The sequence below is a fragment of the Pseudochaenichthys georgianus genome, chromosome 13 (assembly GCF_902827115.2).
Source record: "Pseudochaenichthys georgianus chromosome 13, fPseGeo1.2, whole genome shotgun sequence".
Taxonomy (NCBI): Eukaryota; Metazoa; Chordata; class Actinopteri; order Perciformes; family Channichthyidae; genus Pseudochaenichthys; species Pseudochaenichthys georgianus.
The window spans coordinates 1,733,229-1,756,387 of record NC_047515.1 but is presented as its reverse complement, the minus strand read 5'-3'; the positions used below and the strand labels follow the sequence as shown (position 1 = coordinate 1,756,387).

At 44.6% G+C, this 23,159-nt stretch overlaps 1 protein-coding gene across 2 annotated transcripts in view; it reads right to left on the bottom strand.

Moving 5' to 3' along the window:
- LOC117457561 (mitogen-activated protein kinase kinase kinase kinase 5-like) overlaps positions 1–23,159 on the bottom strand; it is a 59,879-nt gene that overhangs the window by 25,148 nt on the left and 11,572 nt on the right. The window lies entirely within an intron of this gene.

Genomic DNA, 23,159 nt, shown 5'->3' with positions numbered 1-23,159 from the left:
GTAAGCAAACTTTCCTCAGGTTTTTATAGATCTCCTTCAAAGTAGCTAGACATTTATCCATGAGTGCATAACTTTACAATTCAAGTAGTTACTATTAAAATGTTATAGACACAATAAAACACAGATGAAAGATTATGACATATTACTGATTTAATGTTGTGTATTTATATTATATTTCCACACACACACAAGGACCACTACATACAAGCATCTGATGCACAGCTGCTAACACAGACCTGCGTTCCCTGCTGTGATTCACACTGCTGTCACTGTTCATTCTTGCCTCACTATGTCTTCATATGGTTTGTATTGTTCTTGTTTCAAGTGCCTCTTTTTGTTTATGTATTTTACTTTGCCATGCTGTGTGATTGACAGGTGTTCGATGAGGAAACGCCACAGCACTGAGCTACAGAGTTGGAAAGAAGCAAAACCCTTTTAACCAGAAACATAAAACAGGAACGAACTCCTTTTCTCATTTGGTGTAAAGGGCTCCAGACTGAGAGGAGAAGTGGTGACACAGGATGGAGGGTAACTTATAATTATATAGCACAATTCTGATGTACTTGTACTTTACTGGAGTATTTCAATTTTATGTTAAAATGTTATTTTATACTTTCATTCCATCTCAGATATGTACGTTATACATGTAGTTAATAACTTACGTTTCCTTAGTTACTAATACATTCTGATGTATTATTATAGACTGAAGTAAATAAGTAAATGAGCTCCAACATGACCAGTCTATTCTCTCATTTGCAGACATATGAGTGCAGCAGGGACAATTCAGTAGTCACTGGACATTAGTAGGGTCCCTAATGTCCCCCCTACCCAATTCTGTGTCCTGGGTGGACACACCCAATGGTTCTGTTGTTTCTTGGCAGTACAGGACTGACACAGGAAAGGTATCCCCTCTGCTGAGGGCAGGAGATAACTGTTTAGACACAGCTTGGTTTGGAACAGCTGTTTTCAACATGGAGGTCGGGTCACACATTTTCTCATTTTTACAGCTTAACAGTTCAGCACTTTTCTGAATACATGTAAGGTTTGGAAAAGTAAGTTATAAATGCTAAATGGACAGCATGTATAAAGCACTTCATCCAGCCTGCATAAGACCCCTCAAAGCGCATTGCATACTACAAGTCATCATTCACCTCATTCACATGTTTGCTCAATGAATCTAACATACACACACTTCACACACTGTGGACTGCAGGGGCTGGAATCGAACCGACAACCTTCTGGTTGAAAGACGACACTGTCTCACAGCCACAGTTGAAAAGGCATTTCTGTGCCAACATCTTCATTCATATTTGATCAGAGCTGCTAGTTTCACACTTTGTTGGGAGTTCACAGCAGTTCAGGACACTGTCTTAGAGTCCTCGGCTCTGATTGGTTGTTTTCCTTCAGGCATTGCAAATGCCATTAGGCGCACTGATGGAGGGCAGAGGAATATGATTTTTTTTTACACATTATCTGTCTCGTGAAATACTGGCAGGATATAGTAACAGTTTAAGCAAATCTAACAAAAAGTTACTTTTAAAAATCATTATGGCCATTATACTTAATTACATTTGTAACTTTTTTAATATATGTTAAATTCATGACTTTTAATTGTTAACAGAGTCTTTATAGACTTTTTATACATTTACTCAAGTAAAAACATCTAAAGACTTCTTCCACTTCTAACAGACTGTAGCGCAGACTCCCACCTGCCTCACTGAGAGGAAACACCTTGTGAAACTCAGAGAGGTGTCGTGGGTCGGCGAGGACAGGAACAGCGGAAACTCCACTGCCTCAGAGCCATTTTGAAAACATGACACATGGGTATATTTGCGCAACAAATATCATCAAAGTGTACATACTTTCAGCCGGGAAGTATTCTGACTACTAATAGACAAACTGACTTGTAATGTACATTGTGTTTACAGTAATACGTGTATTTTCCCTGTCATTGCCCAGCTTACAAAATACAAATACAAATCGTCGCACATTTCTGAAATGAGCACGGCAACGTTAGCATTTGTGTCAAGATACTAAATAAATGAGCAACACAGTTTCCCCAAAGACTGATGGTGGCCACCCCCACTGCCAGAGGACCGCTCGATCTGTCGGAAAAGGAGATGATAAACTGCAGTGGAAGCTGACACTTGGAGACATGTTGGTGTCGTGGCCTTTGAGTTTGGCGCTGAAAGGGCACAGTGGAACGTCGGGCGGTTGTGGTTTCGGTGGAGGACGCTCACATTTATGAGAGACATCTTTATTTTGAGCAGCAGATTTTATTATTCAACCAACACGCTTCCCTTCCACTAACAGACCTTAAAGGGTCAACAACTTCCAACACTGCCCCGTCGTGGAGTTTATGCATGCGGATAGTTTTGGTTTGAAGATATCTGTCCCTGAGATTTCCACCTGCTGCCCCAATATAATGAAAGTGGACACAGTTTGGTTTGTTGTTCTCATAGCTTTTATAAATGTCATTCAAAAAGTCGACAGCAATGTGTCTTTCATGAAACAATGCCTCTGATATTCCAGTCAGAAGCATGACTTCACTGTGGACTGTTAACATCGACTGAAAACAATGATGTCTGCAAAACCTCCAGAATAATTACAGCATTGTTTGTGTAAGAGATGTTGAGCTGTGGAGTTTCAGTGGAAGATATCTCAACTTTTAGATACTACCACTATAGTTAAACATATAAACACATGGCCAGCTAGGATGATATTTCAGACTACATTAATAGCAACAGTTAATGAACAAGTTCCTTATCTATGCTAGTAACATATCTTTTAGTTGTATAACTTAAGAATTCTCTTTGAAAATTATATGTTTGCAGTTCCGAGAGTTAATCAATCGATTTCCATAATTAAGTATAAAGTATTGCTAGTACTGTCGCAGCGCGTGTGTGGGGTAAAACACATTTTACAAAGATGAAGGCAATTGCGGAGACAGGACCAGATCAGCATTTTAACAGCAACACTAAAAAGGTCAAAGCTAAAATAAACAGTCGGGCTGGGGTCAACACATAAGACACATGACAACATTGAAAAACTGGCAGTGTCTACTGTGTCTAAGGGATTCTTGAAGTAAATCAACTTCACAGAACAAACACTTCAAAGAATGTATTTATTTCCTTAAAGTTGTAAATGCACTATTAGCCTTCCCCAGCCTTTATGGCCACTGAGCAACCTTCAAAGTGATACAGTGTAACACCCACAACTCAGTTCTGTATGCATCAATGTTCAACAGTACTTTATATGCTTACCCAAAACATGTAAAGGTTGATCTGAATTAAATGTATTATGTCTACAAATTTCACATGACTGCACTGTAAAAAATGGCTGTGAAATACACAGTTATTTACAGTGTTTGTGCACAGTAAATTACTGTATACTATTTTAGAGTATAATACCGTGTTTCCAACCAAAAATTACAGTTGGCTACCTCTGGAGTTACTTAAAAAATATCAGTAGTAACGTCCCAACTGTAGAAGATCACAGTAACCAACAATGTACTGTAGATATTCACAGTAACCAACAATGTACTGTAGATATTCACAGTAACCAACAATGTACCGTAGATATTCACAGTAACCAACAATGTACTATAGATATTCACAGTAACCAACAATGTACTGTAGAAGATCACAGTAACCAACAATGTACTGTAGAAGATCACAGTAACCAACAATGTACTGTAGAACATCACAGTAACCAACAATGTACTGTAGAACATCACAGTAACCAACAATGTACTGTAGAACATCACAGTAACCAACAATGTACTGTAGAACATCACAGTAACCAACAATGTACTGTAGAACATCACAGTAACCAACAATGTACTGTAGAACATCACAGTAACCAACAAAGAAAGAACCAACCGAAAAACCCCATTTCTAGAATAGCTAAAATATCTTAAATAAACCAACATATTTTTCTTAATATACACACTCTTGATGCAGTGTAATTACTAGTTTGGCACAAATGTGTTTAATCGTTAATGTCAGATATGTACTAAGTAAATACATTTGTGCCTGCTCAAGATTAGATTCAACTTTATTGTTATTGCACATATTACAGGACAACGAAATGCAGTTTAGCCAGGAGTGCAAAAAGCATTAAAAGGGAAAAGTAACGTACACAATCTACAGAATAAAATATAGAATTAATTGAATGATGAATAAACAGTGAGGGTTTTTTATTTACCCAAAAGTCCACAGCAAACATCATAAATCAATCATTTCTAATAACTAGGCCTATGAAAGAGGTAAACAGAAAATACCTCAAAGTAACATGACATCAACTTAACAGGTGTTAACTCAACAAACTGACCTGCTACAAAGAAGGAACCAAGGAACCTATATAGTGGCTCATGAGGCTTCATCATGGGCTTCATTTGAACACAAACCCCCCTGCTGGTCAAAGTGTGTAAAACAGGCAGATTGGACATCTCAACAGTGTGCTCTCTCATACCGAGTTCCCAATGAGTAAAGCCTTAGAATAACTCTAAACAACCAACATTAAATCATATTTTCATGTTAACAATATTGTATTTATTCCAGTTGAATGATTGTGATTGAAAAGCCTAAGGAGGCTGGTAAACATTGCAAAGAGGGATTTGTATTCCTTAATAATATTCATAAACTTAACCATGCTGTAGCCGGAGAAAGGCTAAACCATATAAAAAGAATACATTAACTACATTATCTCATTTAGCTGTAGCTTTTATAAACAACAAAAAAGACGTATTGACCAGTCGTTGAACCAGGGACCCTGCGGTCATGAGTCAACTGCTTTCCATCTGAGCCACAGCACACACACTAAATCAACTTGAAACACTGCATGGTATTTATTAAATGTATTCATTTGTTTATTTATGTCTTTATTCCTACTTTTATTTATGCTTTTATTCATTTATACTTGTGACATGTTCCGATCTCAACAAGTGAGGGTCTCTGAGCCCGGGTACAGGAGGGTTAATATGGTTCTTATTATACATCCATGGGTAATATGAGCGTTGTGGTTCAACGGTTCAACCGATCTGAATCGCTTCCTGAAGCAGTCACGTGGTATCGACAGGCAGTGAGGCTTCGTTTGTCATCGATGACGTCACTGGCCCAAAACGATACAAGCCTCGATACATGCTTCATAAAATGCTTCTGGGATTACTCGACACACGCTCCGAAGCCTCGGCGCAATACGTAACATCACTATCAAAATGTCTTACACGTGTAAGGTTTGTAAGTTCAGTACAGGGTCCATTCCTGCATGCATTTGGTTGTTTGTGTTCAAAGTGTTTTAAAATATTGTGTATTATCTAAGAATAGTGATAATGTATTTGCCAAACAGTGCCTTTTGTTGTGTCTCGTCAAATGTGTTAGTTGTGTTTATGTATTATGTCTGTCATTTCATGTTTAGTCAGGTTTTCACGTTTATTCACGTCATGTCAGGTCTGTCTATTTATGTCATTCATCTCTAGTTAAGTCCCCGTGTTTCATGTCGCGTCTCGTTTTCCATTTCCTGTTTTATTTTGTACTTACCGCTTGTCTCTCATTTCAGGACCCTGTTACTTCCTCCCTTTGTGTGTTTTCCCGCCAGCGTCTGCCCCGCCCCTGATTGTTTCCACCTGTTCCCACTCACCTCATATTTAAATAGTCCCGTCTCCCCCTGTCCTGTGTCAGTTCGTCTTGTTTGTTCCCACGTGTGGTCGTGCCAGGCCTCAGCAAAGAGAGGATCGTTTCCAGTCTTGTCAGGTTTTGTTATTTTTGTAGACTAAAGTTTATCTTAAGTTCTCTTTTTGCTTAGTTTTTTCCTCCTTGTGAGTGTTTTTTTCGTTATTCCAGTACTTACTCTGTTAAGAGGGATTTTCTGTTCATTGACATAAAAAAGACCGCTTTTGTTACATTCAAGACCGTCTCTGGGTCGTGCATTTGGGTTCTCCAGTTTGTGTCGAGGTCGTGACACCTTTTCAACTACAGCACGTCTCTAAAATGGCTTGGCAGAAGAAATGGCTTCATATTTTTTGGGTTGATTTGTTATCGCCACTGTTTTAAAAATGCAATCTCCATGTTTTTGATATTAATATCGATTGTTTTATGGATGAAAATATGTAATAAGTGTAGGAATTGCAGCTGTTGGTCAGTTAAGCATAGTTTATAAGACATGGAAGATAATTGTACATGGGATATGCAATGTGTCACGGAGGTGATCTCTGGGCTCATAGATCTCGGCCTCCGTTACCAACACACTCTCACTCCCTAAGCGTCCAATACGTTTGGTCAGTGTCCGTGGCGTCCAATTGTGACGCTCCTAGGCTCCTTCAGCGTCATAAAGGGACGCAAATAGCTTTCAACTGATTGCAATGTATTCCCATCTGCGTCGGGATTTGACGCTCATGGAAGCACGGCATTCGTTTATGTCGGCTGCCCTTAAAGGTAATGTGAGCGTCCATTCCCAGGAGTAAAGGATGGCAGAAGACACTACACTACCCAGAATCCCCAGCTATCGTTTGGACTACACCATGTGCTCTGTTTGACAAACCCCATGATAGTCCTCAAGCTCTGTGATTGGAGAGTGTGCTGAGGGTTAAGCCGATTCTCGAACAGCACTTGAAATGGGATGGAACCACGGCAGACTGTCCAAAACTGGATTTGAACGGGTCCACCGCGTCCCCCCTCCCCCACCCCGTCCCCAGAACTACACATGCTGGCTATTCTGTTTCACAACATGTTCTCTATGGCACGTCTCTACTGGGAGTTGTAGTATTAAAAGACGTTTTCGTATTTCCCATAATAAGAAGTTGCCAGTATTAAACTGTGTACATCCCTGGAGGTTTAGGGGACAGGAAACACTCACATTTAAAACATATAATTAATAAATGGGTGAAAATTGCTTGTGCCCATTATGGGCAGTATTAATATATATATACCCACATGCCAGCTAAGGTCAGAAGAGCTTTATTTAACAGCTGGTCTTATGTGTGTGACCCCTGTGATAACATTACATTACATTAATTGATAATCCTGAAACATGCACTTGTCAAGGTTCAGAGGCACATTTTGCAAATATGGCAGTAGCCATCGATCATCTTAAGATAAGATATACTTTATTGATCCCAAGTTGGAACATTTGCGTTACATCAGCATGTGTAACAGTTAAATATGCAGTTGTGTTTATTTGAAAATCATTTAGTATAATCACACAAATTCTGTGTTTTATATTCAACAATTCTGTGTTCTTTATTTATTGATTGTTCAATACCTGACAAGGCCGGAGATGAAATATCTACATACATCTTATAAGAGTATAATACATGATGTATAATATCAGTTAAAATAAGTGCTTCAACATAGTTAACATTGCTGGAGGTATGCACACATATTGATAGATGTCTTGTAATGCACTATTGAGGAACCTGCAACCCAAGTTTTTCATTCAGTGCAGAACTACACCACAGTTGTGTAGGCCTATATGATATGTCAATAAACCTTAGAAAATCTTGAAATCTTGAAAGGGATGTGCAAAATAGTCATTACATACAGTCTTTAATTAACTATTAGTAGAGAATAACAAGTAATGAATATACTTTATAGGGATCGTATTAATATCTAATAATAAAAATAATTAAATTCAATAACATGCTTTAACCACCAGGTGTCCCTTTATATCAGCTGTGCACCTTTATGGTGTAAATACAGCCTATCTACCAATTGGATCAAATATAAAAGTGAGCCGAATTAGTGTTGATACTGCAAGGAGACGTATTGTGTGAAAAGAAATGTAAGATGTTGTTTAATGGCTGATATATTTATGATCCACGTCACGTTTTCAGTTCCTCATGTTTGTCTTCTCATCAGGGCTCTATAAATACAGAACTACGGCAGATATGTAATATGTAATGCAGCCGAACCGTGTATTACAATGCCGTTATGTGATGACTTTCAAAGAGAAAAGCAAGCACACTCGGAAAATAAGGTATTATTATTTTTAAATGTTTTCTGTCTGTTTCCGGTATTTGTAAATGACGATGTGCTGTGAGATGTGAGACTGGAATTGCACAGGGGGAAAATAACATAGGCTATCTTTAGATGCGAATTTTGTTAAACTAATATGTCTAGGCTGTGGACCAACACTATACATTGACGGGGAAGGGGGTAGCAATAAAGATAACACCATTAAACAGTTACACAACATAACAGAAATAATATCGATAGCAGAGTCCCTAGCAACCACCTTGGTAACAATGAAAACGTCGCGATTTCCTGAAGTAATCTTCGTAATAACTAGCAAACTAAAGATCATGTACATCCACTGCACACATAATCTGAAATAACAACTCATATTTCTCGCATCAAATGAGATCAAAACACATTTTAATGGCCAAACTAACTTTAAAATAGGCATTTTCTACCAAGAATAAAACGAATTTGGGCCATGTTTTCTTTTTCTGCAGGGAGAAATTTGAAGATCATGTGACAGACAGTGTTGGGAAAGTTCACTTTCTACATGAACTAGTTCAGTTCACAGTTCACACATTTTAAAATGAACTAGTTCAGTTCATAGTTCATAATTCAAAATGTTGAACTAAAGTTCATGGTTTCAAAAATGAACTAATTTATAGTTTATAGTTATTTTTTCAATACGTTGCTGCGAGCTATTATTTGTCTCCTGTACGATGTTAATGGGATTTGGGTGGTAGTGGATCTGTTTTGGCTCTCTTTTTTATTCGCCACTCACACATACCGTGAAAGGCTAGTCGTCTGCTTATTCTCAATGTGCCGTTTAAGATTTGATGTACGGACTTGCTTTTTCAAACCGGGCGGACACAGTTTACAGGCAAACGTTTGATTTTTTCCGTCTGAGTCAGTACTGACTTTAACGTAAAACTCTTTTAAATGCTCATACGCCGACGCCGTAGATCAGGGGTGGGGAACCTTTTTCCTCTCAAGGGCCATTTCAATTTTTACAATATCCTCAGAGGGCCGTACAAGTTATTGACCTCTGCTTAAAAAAAACTAAAATCACAGCCCATTCATTTCATTCTGTGCAAAGAAAAAGCAACCTCTTAATCCAGATATCTCACCATGACTCGCGTATGCATGCACGTGCAGGGTGTGGCATGACCACCAAAACAGAAAGATATGGACACAAGATGTGTGCAAATGTATTTAGTTTCCTATCCATGTGAACATGATTTAAGTGGGGGGGGGACCTAACCTCCTCTACGGGGGTCCCCCGCGTCAGAACTGCACCCCTGTCGTTCGAGACATATACCACGTGATGACACGTTAGGCTCGTGTTGTGTTCAAGGACCCTGACCTTGGCCAGGAAAAACAGGCACTCGCTAGTTTAATTTTTTTGCGGTCTAGATTTCTTTCATTTTTTTATTTTTTGCGTGTGTTTATAAATTACCTCGAGGGCCGTACCAAATTGTCTCGCGGGCCATATACGGCCCGGAGGCCGGAGGTTCCCCACCCCTGCCGTAGAGTCTCACTCTGAGCCAGTGCTGCTCCAGCTGCTCTCGGCTTCGTCCATACTAATTCATTCATTCATTCAATGCTCGCCGGTTCCGCGGTTCCACATTGTTTGTTGTGAGGAGTCTGATATATTTAGTATATTTATATTATATTGCGACAGCCAGGGGTGACAGGCGCATACGCGTCACAGGCAGCTTGCTGTTGCCAGATTGGGTGGTTTTCCGCATTATTTTGAAGCCTGTTTACGGTGTGTTTTAACTGGGTTTTCGGCTGAAAGGCATATGAAATCTGGCACACTTTTGAACGCCGTTATAATACAGTGCTGAGAATGAACGCACTTTTGAACGCCGTTATACAGCGCTGAGAATGAACGCGTTCTCAATTACGTTCATCTAGCGGAAATACAGTACGTTCAGTTCACGTTCGCCCAAAATATGAACGCGTTCATGAACGATCGTTCATTGAACGCGTTCAGGTACATCACTGGTGACAGACGCCAGCCATCGGAATGAATGGTGAAAAAAACGGGGTTTGTCAAACAGAGCACATGGTGTAGTCCAAACGATAGCTGGGGATTTTGGGTAGTCTAGTGTCTTCTGCCATCCTTTACTCACAAAAAATATTTGTTTCTCCGAATCGAAGGGGAAAAATACAAAAGCATTGCACACAATTTAAACCAATCAATGTTGTGTAATTAACAAGGATAATCTGGTGTTTTTTAGTCGATGAGTAGTGCAGATATCACTGTAAAATCAATCGACAGTAAGAGGAATACTTACTTCCGGGTGTACAATTCTCCGTTATCCAATGGGAATGGACGCTCACATTGCCTTTAAGGGCAGCCGGCATAAACGAATGCCATGCTTCCATGAGCGTCAAATCCCGACGCAGATGGGAATACATTGCAATCAGTTGAAAGCTATTTGCGTCCCTTTATGACACTGAAGGAGCCTAGGAGCGTCACAATTGGACGCCACGGACACTGACCAAACGTCGCTATTGGACGCTTAGGGAGTGAGAGTGTGTTGCCGTTACGGGTTGTTTAGGTTTTTGTTGTTGAAAAGTGTTCCCTTTCCCCATGTCTGTCGTTGATTGTGTGCACCTGGTGCCCTGTGTTGTCTCCTCCCCACTCACAGGTGTCCTGTTACATTATATTACATTTAGCTGACGCTTTTATCCAAAGCGACTTACAATAAGTGCGTTCGACCAACAAAATACAAACTTGAAGAAAACAGAACATAAAGTACATCAGGTTTCATAGAGCAAAAACATTTCAAGTGCTACTCAACTGGCTTTAGATAAGCCAGTCCTTTATTAGTATATAAGTGCTTTGTTAATAGTTCTATTGCTCGAAGTGGAGTCGAAAGAGATGAGTTTTCAGTCTGCACCGGAAGGTGTGTAAGCTATCTGATGTCAATGGGGAGCTCATTCCACCATTTTGGAACCAGGATAGCAAACCCACGTGTTTTTGCTGATGGGAACTTGGGTCCCCTTCGCAGCAAGGGTGCAGCGAGCTGTTTGGTTGATGCAGAGCGGAGTGCACGTGCTGGGGTGTACGGTTTAAACATGTCCTGGATGTAGGAAGGGCCAGATCCATTCGCAGCATGGTACGCAAGTACCATTGTCTTGAAGTGGATTCTAGCAGTTACCGGAAGCCAGTGGAGGGAGCGGAGGAGCGGCGTGGTGTGGGAGAATTTAGGAAGGTTGAAGACCAGACGAGCCGCTGCATTCTGGATGAGCTGCAGATGTCGGATGGCACATGTAGGTAGACCAGCCAGGAGGGAGTTGCAGTAGTCTAGGCGTGAGGTGACGAGAGCCTGGACCAGAACCTGCGTGGCTTTCTGGGTCAGCTGGGGACGCATCCTCCTGATGTTGTAAAGCGTGTATCTACAGCAGCGGGTTGTAGCAGCGATGTTTGCAGTGAAGGACAGGTTGTTATCTAGGGTCACACCCAGATTCCTTGCAGTCTGAGTCGGGGAAACAATAGAGGTGCTGATGTTGATAGTCAGGTCAAGAGTGGGACAATCTTTTCCCGGAAGGAAAAGCAGCTCAGTCTTGTCAAGGTTGAGCTTGAGGTGATGAGCAGACATCCACTGAGAGATGTCAGCTAGACAAGCAGAGATGCGTGCGACGACCTGGGTCTCTGAGCGGGGAAAGGACAGAATTAATTGGGTGTCGTCAGCGTAGCAGTGGTATGAAAAACCATGCGGGCTAATGACAGATCCGAGCGAGTTTGTGTACAAGGAGAAGAGGAGGGGACCAAGAACAGAGCCCTGAGGGACCCCTGTAGTTAATTGACAAGGGTCGGACTCCGACCCTCTTCAAGTAACCCTGTAGGTGCGGTCTTTGAGGTATGAGGTGATGAGGGAAAGTGCAGAGCCTGAAACTCCAAGTTCTTGGAGAGTGCGAAGGAGGATCTGATGATTCACCGTGTCGAATGCAGCAGACAGGTCCAACAGGATGATGACAGAGGAGAGGGATGCTGCTTTGGCAGTGTGCAGTTCCTCAGAGACAGCAAGGAGGGCAGTTTCTGTGGAGTGACCTGCCTTGAAACCAGACTGGTGCGGATCCAGAAGGTTGTTCTGATGGAGATAACAGGAGAGTTGTTTAAAGACAGCGCGTTCAAGTGTTTTAGACAGGAACGGGAGGAGAGAGACAGGCCTGTAGTTTATAACATCGGACGGGTTGAGAGTGGGTTTCTTTAGGAGAGGGTTTACTCTTGCCTCCTTGAGACTGTTTGGAAAGTGACCAGAAGTTAGAGAAGTGTTGATGAAATGGGTGAGAAACGGTAGAATATCAGGAGCGATAGTCTGAAGGAGGTTTGAAGGGATAGGGTCCAGAGGACAGGTGGTAGGGCGGGCAGAGGTAATGAGGGTAAGAACCTCACTTGGAGAGAGAGGGGAAAGGGAGGTCAGTGTGTGGGTGGAAGGAGGGTCAGGTGACCCAGCGGTGAGTAAAGGTGAGTCAGAAAAAGAAGAGCGAATAATCAACCTTTTTTTCAAAGTGGTTAACAAAGTCGCTTGACAGAAGGGAGGAGGGGGAAGGGGCTTTGGGAGGGTCCAGGAGGGAGGAGGGGGGAGGGGCTTTGGGGGGGTTCAAGAGGGTGGAGAAGATGGAAAATAGTTTTTTGGGATTGGAATAGGAAGATTGGATCTTATCTTGAAAGAAAGTGCTTTTGGCCTGAGAGATCGAAGCAGAGAAAGAGGAGAGGAGAGCCTGATAGGTTAGGAGGTCGTCATGGTGTTTGGATTTCCACCGTTTCCGCTCTGCTGCCCGAAGGACGGTTCTATTAGCACGCAGTGCGTCATTTAGCCAGGGAGCAGGAGGGGACTGACGAGCCTGCCGAGATGTGAGAGGACAGAGAGAGTCCAGAGAGGATGAGCGAGTAGAGAGGAGAGTTTCCGCAGCAGAGTTTGGAGGCAGGAGTTGGAAAGAGTCAGAGGAAGGGAGGGCTGAGAGCACCGATGAGGCAAAGGTAGAGGGGGAGAGGGAACGAAGGTTACGGCGGACAGGTGCAGGATGAGAAGAGATTAGTTCGTTATGTTTGGAAAGGGGTAGAGAGAATGAAATGAAGAAGTGATCGGATGTGTGGTTTACAGAGAGGTTAGAAGTAGAGCAGTTCCTTGAGAATATGAGATCAAGGACATTGCCAGCTTTATGAGTTGGTGGGGACGGAGACAGTGAGAAAGCAAAGGCGGTTAACAGAGATGTTAGTTCGTCTATCTTCCCCGTCTGGAGGTTGAAGTCTCCGAGAAGTACAGCGGGAGGGCCAGTTTCAGGGATGTGTGAGAGGAGATGATCTAACTCAGGGGTCTCCAACACGTCGATCAGCTTTTCAGTAGCTCGCCGCTCTATTATAGCGTAGTAAGGTTGCTTCTTGATTTTTTGGCCGCGGCCGGACAATAAAGTTTTTTTTTTAGAATTGTTTCTGTCACACGAATATAAAATTGGTCGGTGACGCAGAGATCAAGGAGCAGACGTGACAGCAGCACAGCAACACCACACACGGAGCAGTCTGCTTTCTCCAGCAGCACCAGTCAGAACCAACGACAGAATGACCCGCTCTGAATCAGGCCCTGTCGCTGCGGCTCAGAGACACACAGGGAGGGATTTGTGTTTTTGAAAAACACTCGTTATCGTCATGTTAGGTTTTTGGTGGATTTAATCAAGTCTTGGATTGCAGATGTCCTCTTGCTATTTTCAGTTGATAAATACGTGTGTAAAGTTTGTGAAGGCAGGAGGAAAGATTCCGCGATCACCGTCTCCTCTCTGTTCCTCCAGGCCCCGCCCCCTCCTGAAAATAACTACTAATAAGAGTGACAGGCTGATAGTGACCTGATAGAAACTTTATTATTCACTTAATCACTGATTGAGATGATGAAGCTAACTTAATCTCATACATTCATGGGATTCATGTAACAGTAAGACAGAGAATGTGAGTGTGCACCCACATGCAGTATTTTTGTTTTTACAATGCTGTTGTAAATACTCCTGTTGTCTGCTGTGTTCTGACTCAAGTCCTGTGTGTGATGCCTCATTCAAGACATTCACTGTCCTTTTTTTAACAGAAGACCGTTGCTTGAAGCTGCAGCTAGACTGCAGAAGTATTTGTTTTTTGTTTTTGAGGATGGAAAAATGTCACACACAGATATAGGGAGGCTAGACCTATACAATTGATTTATTATGGCTTATAATTTCATGTCAACACGAAGAAGAAGAAAAGATGGCTGCACTGTTCAGTGTCAATCCTATGGAGATGGAGGTTATACATCTCCTAAATCATGTTCAGCTTAAGTCTCAGCAAAACTCACAACATTTCTGGAGCCTTGTAGACCCAGAAAACTCTAAGAACATCACCAAGCAGCACTGAACCTGTCTGCTTTATGTGGCTCTACATGCCTTTGTGAAGCAGCTTTTTCTGGCATGAATGAAATCTAAATACAGAACAAGACCGACTGATGAACATTTAAATGACTATTAGTGAACCTAAGTGGGTCCAGCAGACACCTCTATGGTGACTCCATGCAGCGCCATTCATCTCACTGACTGTAAAAAAGAGTGAATGCACTTATTGTACACGTGCCATAAGATGCTTGCAAGGTGGTGATTAAGGCGATGTATTTACTATGTGGGCCATAATAAGAAGTGAAAACATTGTATTTTGCTCTTGGACATGTATGTGAATCTTCAGTGAAGTACTTACTATGTTGTCCATATTAATACGTGAGAAATTGTCGTTTTCTTGGACCTTGATGTGAAGTTAAGATTTTAGATAAGCTTTAGGTATTGATTTCACACAAAAGTAGCTTAATTCAACTGATGAGTGCTATGTGAATACATGTAAGCGATGCGATGCAAGTAGCTCTTGGCCACTTTCATTTTTTCAAAGTATCTCTCAGGTGGAGAAAGGTAGGAGACCCCTGATCTAACTCCTCCAAGAAGTCCCCCAAGGCGCCTGGTGGACGGTAGAGAACAACAATGGATAATTGTATAGGATGGGTTACTGTGACGGCATGGAATTCAAAGGTGGAAGGAGTGAAGTTAGGTAGCTTGAAGAGGGAAAAGCTCCATTTGGGAGAGAGCAGGAGACCAGTGCCACCTCCTCTGCCAGTGGGTCTGGGTGTATGGGAGAAGGAATATGCTGTGGAGAGAGCTGCTGGGATGGATGTGTTGGATGGAGTAATCCACGTCTCAGTGAGAGCAAGGAAATCCAGAGACTGCAGGGAGGCGTAGCCAGAGATGAAGTCAGCCTTAGGAACAGCTGACTGGCAGTTCCACAGGCCGCCTGAAACTAGATGTTGGATCTCAGTGGAGCACGTGGGATAGACGAGAGCAGGCCGGTTATAGCGATTAGGAGATACACGGGGCCAGTGATAATTGCGAGAAGACACATGAACAGGAATGGAGAAAATACACATGATTATAGCTTGAGTGGATAAACAATCAAATAAAATAAGACACCAGCGATACTTAGCTCAATCAAAGTAGGATTTGCCTCCTCTTTGCCTCCCTCGTGACTCCCGCAGGACTCTAATGTCTTTGTCTGATGCTGAAGCTGACGCTCCAGGAAAGTGCTACCTAAAATGGACACCTGATTGCTGAGTTCTCACAGCTGTGGGGCCACGTCCCTTTAATTAGTTAACTCTCTGCAGCTGGTGGCCCTCAAAAGGAAATCTCGAATGGCTCCCTCCTGAGTTGTTATTGTGTCTTTTCAGTGGCCCAATGGTTTTACAATTACATTAAACCCTAAGTTATAAAGTTATGAGTTTAACCCTTAATACAGTTACACCTACTCAATAAAGCTCTTAGTATTCTACAAATGTTTAAATCAAAGTTAACCTTAGCAGTCAGTTAGTTCAGTTTTAAGGTTTCAGTGAAATGACTTGTCCCAAGTTTCTGCCTGACAGATACTGGAGCGGTTTTGAGATTTAAAATCACAATTTCAGTCAGATCAACTACAGAGCTTCTATTTCATATGAGGCTTCGCCCTCTAAGGCTATCGCTATTGGGTAATCCCACTGCACGTGTGCAGCACTGACAGACTTAATCCACGCCCACCTATGACGTGGGCCCCACCTCCGGCCTCACTTCCGTATAAATAGGAAGATGGCCCGTCCAACTGCTCCCATTTTTCTTCAGCACTCCGTTGCAGAAGCACTGTACAGGCACAAGCTCTTTTCAGAGCTGTTTACTAGAAAGCAAACATTTCCCCCTGGCCCCATTCTCCCTCTCCTCCGGACGGGGGAGACAGGGCGGGGCTCGGGGTTAGCCGACATATGAATTACGACCGGCTGTGGCTGGCTCGCTCCAGGGAGGAAGCGGCTTTACACAGACGATACAGGTGAGTCCTGCCGGGGATTGGAGCAAGCAAACGCGGCTCTCAATCCCCAGGTGTCGCGCACTCATTGTGTCCGTCTTCCTCTGGCCCACAGACAGCAGAGAGCGAACGCTCTCGCGGCTGCGGCCAGGGATGATTGGCCAAGCCCTTGATTATTGGATCCGAGTGGCGGGCAGCAGTCAGGCGACTCCTTCCCCTCCCTTCACGGATCACTATGTGGTTCCCCGGCCCCATCCTCCCTCTCCTCCGGACGGGGGAGACAGGGCGGGGCCCGGTGTCAGCCCGGCGGCCGGGCCTATGGGTTCGGATGCCGGGCGGGGCCCGGTCAGTCCGGCGGCCGACCCTATAGGTTCGGCTGCCGGGCGGGGCCCGGTGTCAGCCCGGCAGCCGAGCCTGTGGGTTCGGCTGCCGGGCTGACACTATCCGCCATCTAGGCTCTGCCGTATAGACGGTATTCTCCAGGAACTCCCGGAGATCATCGGAAAGGCAGCCGCCTAAGGAGATCTCCCCGTTCCCCCGGTTCAGGAGAGCTCTCCTCCGGATGACATAAGCGGTTGCCTCATAGCCTGTCGGTTATTAGGCAACAGGGCTCGCGGCACAAACCGGCTGTCTTTAAAACCTGGCGGTTGATTAGACGGCACGGACTTGTTTCCTATGTCACAGATATGCCTCCACACACCTTTCATTCCTCAAGCGGGTTTGAGCGTGAACGCGCCTCAATGTCCAGTTTACGAGCCTTCTCCTAAACGGCGACATGATGAGAGCCGCTGTGCAATACAGCGTGTGGAGGTGCAAGAGCCGGCTGTAACCTGTCAGTCAGCAGGGCTCATGGCGCAAGCCAGCTGTATTTAACCGGGCGGTTATTAGACAGCAAGGCTTGACGTTTAAACCTGATGCTCCTAACCTGTCGGTTAGCAGGCAGCACGGTTTTTTTCCTCTGTCCCAGATGTGCCTACTACACACCGTAATGAGCCCAGGGCTGTTATTACACACTGTGTGAATAGCACTGCACACACCTCCGCTCATTCCCTCAGCGGGTTTGAGCGTGAACGCGCCTCAATGTCCAGTTTACGAGCCTTCTCCTAAACAGAGACAGGATGAGAGCTGGTGTGAGATGCAGCGTGTGGAGGGCCCCTCGCAGCTTTTCGGTCCGGGCCCCTCTTGGGTTGCTTCACGGGCAACGGCGGCGAGGGCTCTGACGTGGCTCGTCACCATGACAACCACAGCACATCCAGAGCATGTCGCGCGCTCTCAGAATATTACTCAGAATGGCGACGTGTGTGTTCGATGGACAGATGGATAATAATAAGCAGCAAGGCCCACCGGGTAAGCCGGCTGCCCCTAACCTGTCGGTTATAGGCAGCATGGCTCGCTGCATAAATGGGCTGTCTTTAAAACCTATTGGTGTTTAGGCAGCTCAGTTTTTCTCCTCTGTCCCAAACCTACCTCCGACACACGGTAATGAGCCCACGAGTGCCATTATTACAGTGAGGACAGCACTGCACACAGCTCCGCTCATCCCTTAGGGGTGTTGAGCGTGAACGCACCTCGGTGTCCAGTTTAACACTGTAAGCAATTACTGTTATTTTCCAGCTGATTTTCGGCACTAATCTACTGGCAGCCCCCTATAACCAGAATGTTTCTGTGAATTATTAAATTGTGTACAGTAATAAACTGAAATTGTTCAACAGTATGAATACTGTATAATTTCAGTGTATTGCTGGCGTCTCTGCTGCCGGTATTTTACTGTCAATGAGAAAGGCTGTAAAATCATTTCACAGTATGAGTACTGTGGTATGGCAGTGAAGTGCAGGCGTCTGTGAAGAGACTGCCGGCGCTTTACTGTTGTTTGACAGGAAAATGTGTTACAGTGGACATAATGAGAGCCTGTGTGAAGTGCAGCGTCTGGAGGGCTCTGGCGTGGCTCGTCACCATGACAACCACAGCACATCCAGAGCAGGTTGGCGCGCTGAGTGGTGGCGCGTGTGTTCAATGGACAGATGGAATATAATATGCAGCAAGGCTCCCCGGTGAAGCCGGCTGCCAATAGCCTATTGGTTACTTGGCAGCATGGCTCGCTGCCTAAGCCGGCTGGGTGTTTTAACTTATCGGTTAATAAAACAGCAGGGCTTACTATTCAATCCGTCTACCTTTAAACTTTTTGGGTTTAGGCAGCACGGATTTTTCCTCTGTCTCAGACGTACCTCCTACCCACGGTCGTAATAAGCCCACGGAGGGCCATTATTACACCTCGGGTGGACAGCACTGCACACACCTCCGCTCATCCCTTAGTGATGTTGAGCGTGAATGCGCAGTTTACGAGTCTTCTCCTAAACGGCGACATAATGAGAGCCTGTGTGAAATGCAGCGTGTGGAGGGCTCTGGCGTGGTTTGCCACCAACCACAGCACATCCAGAGAATGTACACCTGGCGCTATCAGAGTACTGGATGGTACTCAGGGTGGCGGCGCGTGTGTCTGATGGACAGATGGATGAGCAGGCGGATGGGCAGAGAGTAGTCTCTGCAGTTCGCCTCTCCCCCCCGCAGTTCTACGGGATACAGGAAGTCCTGTCATCCCGGGAACAGTGTCTCGCGCTCCGTGCAGAGCGGCAGGAACTCTGGTTAAAAGGAAGGTTTTTCCAGGGTTCCTCATGGGGAAGAAAATCAGGGTTTTTACTCCCGGTATTTTCTGGTCCCGAAGGAGACGGGGCGGGGGGAATGAGACCCATCCTCATCTGTCAGTGTCCAACAAGGGAATGGCCTTTTCCCATGCTGACGATCAAACAGGTGCTGGAGTGTGTTCACCAGGGAGGTGCACATCCATAGTCCTGAAGGATGCTTACCTCCACGTAACCATCATCCCGAAACACAGAATTTCCTGTGTTTCTCATTCCTGGCTGTCCTCGTCCCTCCCAGGTTATCTTTTTAACTGGGAGTGGAATTGAACTCAGCCCGCATGAGAGCGCGACTCTCACAGCGGAGAGGAGAGAAAGTGACAGCTCTCCTCCGGCGCGTCACACCCCGCGGGGCGGTGACGGCCCTCTCCGTGATGCAGCTGTTAGACATGATATCAGCTGGTCACGTGGTGATCCCCCTGGGTCTCCTTCATAGTGAGGAGACTCCAGGTGGTTTATTCGCCTGTGCATCGACCCCGTGCGTCAGAGGAGACGCATGGTGTACATTCCTCCTTCCGTGGGTTGGGATTGAACCCACTGGAAAAATCTCCACGTCAGTGGGGGTGCCCCTGAGCAGAGTGACGTCACACACCGCAGTGTTCAGACGCATCTCTCGCAGGCTGAGGAACGTGCATGTCGCAGGCAGTGGGGGGACAGTGGCTGGCTCACATGTCTCTCCATATAAACGTGCTGGAATTACTCTCCGTATGGAAAGTGCTCCAGCACTTCGTCCTGTTGCTGTACAATCAACATTGATTCAAACAGACAACAAAGCAGCGGCGGCCTACATAAATCGCCAGGGAGGTGTTCGATCAGCGCAGCTGCTGAACACACATCCTACACAGCCAAATGGACAGCGCTCCGTGTGGTGTGCAGGGAAAAGCCTGGACCCCGTTGGCCCCCCTGCCTCGTGCTGTCGTTCCTCCAGCTGTTGCTGGACAGGAATTGGCTTATAGCACGGTAAAAACATATGCTGCTGCCATTTCATCTTGCCACGTAGGTTTGGTGTCAGCACAGTGTTTAGTCACCCTCTGACAAAACGTTTTCTACGGGGAGCACAGAGACTCAGACATGGGTCACGCGCTTTGGCGCCTCAATGGGTTTTTGACTTAGTGTTACGCGCATTGAGTAAAGCTCCATTTGAACCTTTATATCAGGTTCCCCTGAAGTTCTTGTCAGCCAAAGTAGCTCTGCTCTTGGCTCTCACATCAGCTAAAAGGGTGAGTGATGCGTCTGCTCTCTCTGTGGCTCCGTCATGTCTCCAGATCCAAGGAGATGGCAGCGCAGCTGTTTTGCGCCTTAAACCGGCTTTTATGCCAAAGGTGATCACAAGCTCTTTTAAATCGAGAGGGATCACTTTGGATGGTTTCTTCCCTCCTCCTCACACATCAGAGGAAGAAGCCACATCTCATCTCCTCTGTCCCGTACGTGCGCTGTCATGTTATATTGCACGCACAGCCACATTGCGCAAGTCTCAGCGCCTGTTTGTGCATTACAGAGAGCACTCAATAGGGCAGCCTCTGTCGGCACAGCGGCTGTGTGAGGCTGTATCACAGGCGTATGTCTACTCTGGGGTGGATCCCCCAGAAAACATCACAGCGCACAGCACCAGAGGAATTGCAACCTCTATGACGTTGCATGGAGGAATGACAGTGGGAGACATTTGCAATGCTGCATCTTGGTCTTCCCCCTGTTCTTTTATTCGTTTTTATTTGAGGGATGTCTCCCATTCCTCTCTGACACACTCAGTACTGCTGTTCTGTCAGATTGAGTAATGTCAGGGACTAAACGGCGTGCCCTCTCTCCTGCCTATCGGCATTCAAAGAGCTGCCCCTTTTGCCCCTCTTTTATAGGTTTAACAAGTGGGATTTGTTTATCTCTACTTTTTTTAAACGACGGGTATTCACCTTCATTCCCTTAAAGAGAATATTCATTTGGAATAATGCTATATTTCCAGGGACTGTGATGCTCCTTCTTTTTCGCATGGGTTATTAATTGAGTAGATTGGTTTTTGTGCTTCTGGTAACGGACGGACCAGTGGGGCGTGGACTACATCCTGCTTCGCCCTTAACCCAATAGCGATAGCCTTAGAGGGCGAAGCCTCATACGAAATATAACTGAGATTACGTACTGTAACCCAGCTTCTATGAGTATAGGCGCAGCCCTCTAAGGTTCGGGCCCCACTGGCTCCGCGAATAGCTGAAGAAAAGCTGTTTGTGTGGGAGCAGTTGGACGGGCCATCTTCCTATTTATACGGAAGTGAGGCCGGAGGTGGGGCCCACGTCATAGGTGGGCGTGGATTAAGTCTGTCAGTGCTGCACACGTGCAGTGGGATTACCCAATAGCGATAGCCTTAGAGGGCTGCGCCTATACTCATAGAAGCTGGGTTACAGTACGTAATAGGGGTGTAACGGTACACGTACCCGTACCGAAATTATTCGGTACGGGCCCTTCGGTTCGGTACACGTGTGTACCGAAGTGTACCGAACGAATATAACGTTAAACGTAAAATATTGAGAACGTGAACAACTTCTTGGAAGTAATCTCAGGTGCTGCGTCGCAGCATTCAGAGTAATTTCCTCACATTGGGTTCAACGCGTCATAGAGCGAGCAAGTCATTTCATTGGATGAGAGGGCATGCTATGAGAGCTGGTCAGAGGGATGCGTTCAAATGTAGTCAGTAATTTGAGGAACTGTCGAAAATTAATGGCGAACGCAGATAAAGTTGAGCTCGAAAATCCTCCAGCATCATTGAAGTCTCCGGTCTGGGAACATTTTGGTTTCGCAGTTACGTACAAGGATGACGGACAAAGGCAGGTGGACCGAACCAAAGCTGTTTGTCGGCATTGTTCAACTAAAATTGGTTACGCGGCTGGCAATACATCAAACTTGCACACTCTTGAAAAGGCATCACCCGAACGTGAATATCACCGGTACCAAAAGACTGAAGTGCAAACCCAACTCCCGCTAGCATTTGAGCCTCCACCCCTCGCAAAAACTTCAGACCGAGCCAAAGCTATTACAAACGCCAAATATCCTTATGTTGCCATGTTAGCAAAGCGCTACCTGGCTGTATCTGCTACCTCTGTCTAGGGACAGAGGTAGCAGATACCGCGAGAGGGTTTTCTCCACAGCAGGATACATTGCTAGTGCCAGCAGATCTGCCCTTTCGGCAAGCAATGTGGACAAGTTCATTTTTCTTTAAACAACATGAACATACAATGACAAGCAAGTCATAATGTCAAACTGGCTGCTTAGGTACTAGTACAGTACAGTTCAAATACAGATCATTTCAGTTCATCGAAATGCTGCACCTTAATGTTCATTGGATTATATTTTGTATTTATTTGAGTGAATATTCACAGTGTAATAATAATTAAAAACCCAAAACTAATAGTTTATGTTTTGTGAGTACTTGTACAGTACAGTTCAAATACAGATTATTTCAGTTCATCGAAATGCTGCACCTTAATGTTTATTTTATTATATTTTGTATTTATTTGAGTGAATACATTATTCACAGTTTAATAATAATAAAAAAATATATATATATGTTTTGTTTTGTGAAAAAAAATTCTGCTGTACCGAAAATGTACCGAACCGAACCGTGACCAAAAAACCGAGGTACGTACCGAACCGAAATGTTTGTGAACCGTTACACCCCTAGTACGTAACCTCAGATTTTATACAGAGCACACACACTGAAACAGAGAAGTCTACAAACAGAATGTTACTCACACAATTCTAGAAGTCACCAGTTGCTATCCTGTCAAAATGGAGTTGGGTTGATTGGGTTGGGCATTTAGGCTCTGGGGTGTTGCTGTTAGAGAGGCTGGTAGTGTGTGTGAGATCCTGGTGGCTGCAGGCTGGGCCCACGTGAACAGCAGCAGCAGGATGGAGGCTGTGTGTATTGTGTTCATGCTGTAATAAATGCCCACACCGGGTTATATTTGGGACGTGCTGCCTCTGCCTCCTTGCTTGGTCTGGGCCGCTTAATTGTCAGCTTCACACAATGGAAGACTACATTTGTGGTAGCCATGATGTTCACCCATCTAGCACAAGAAAATACATGTTCTTGATACCGTTCAACAATTAAGAATACATTATTAAAATGTATTGTTTGCTGTCTCCCTGCAGTTATTGGTGAGCTTTAAAATTGTGTCAAGAATT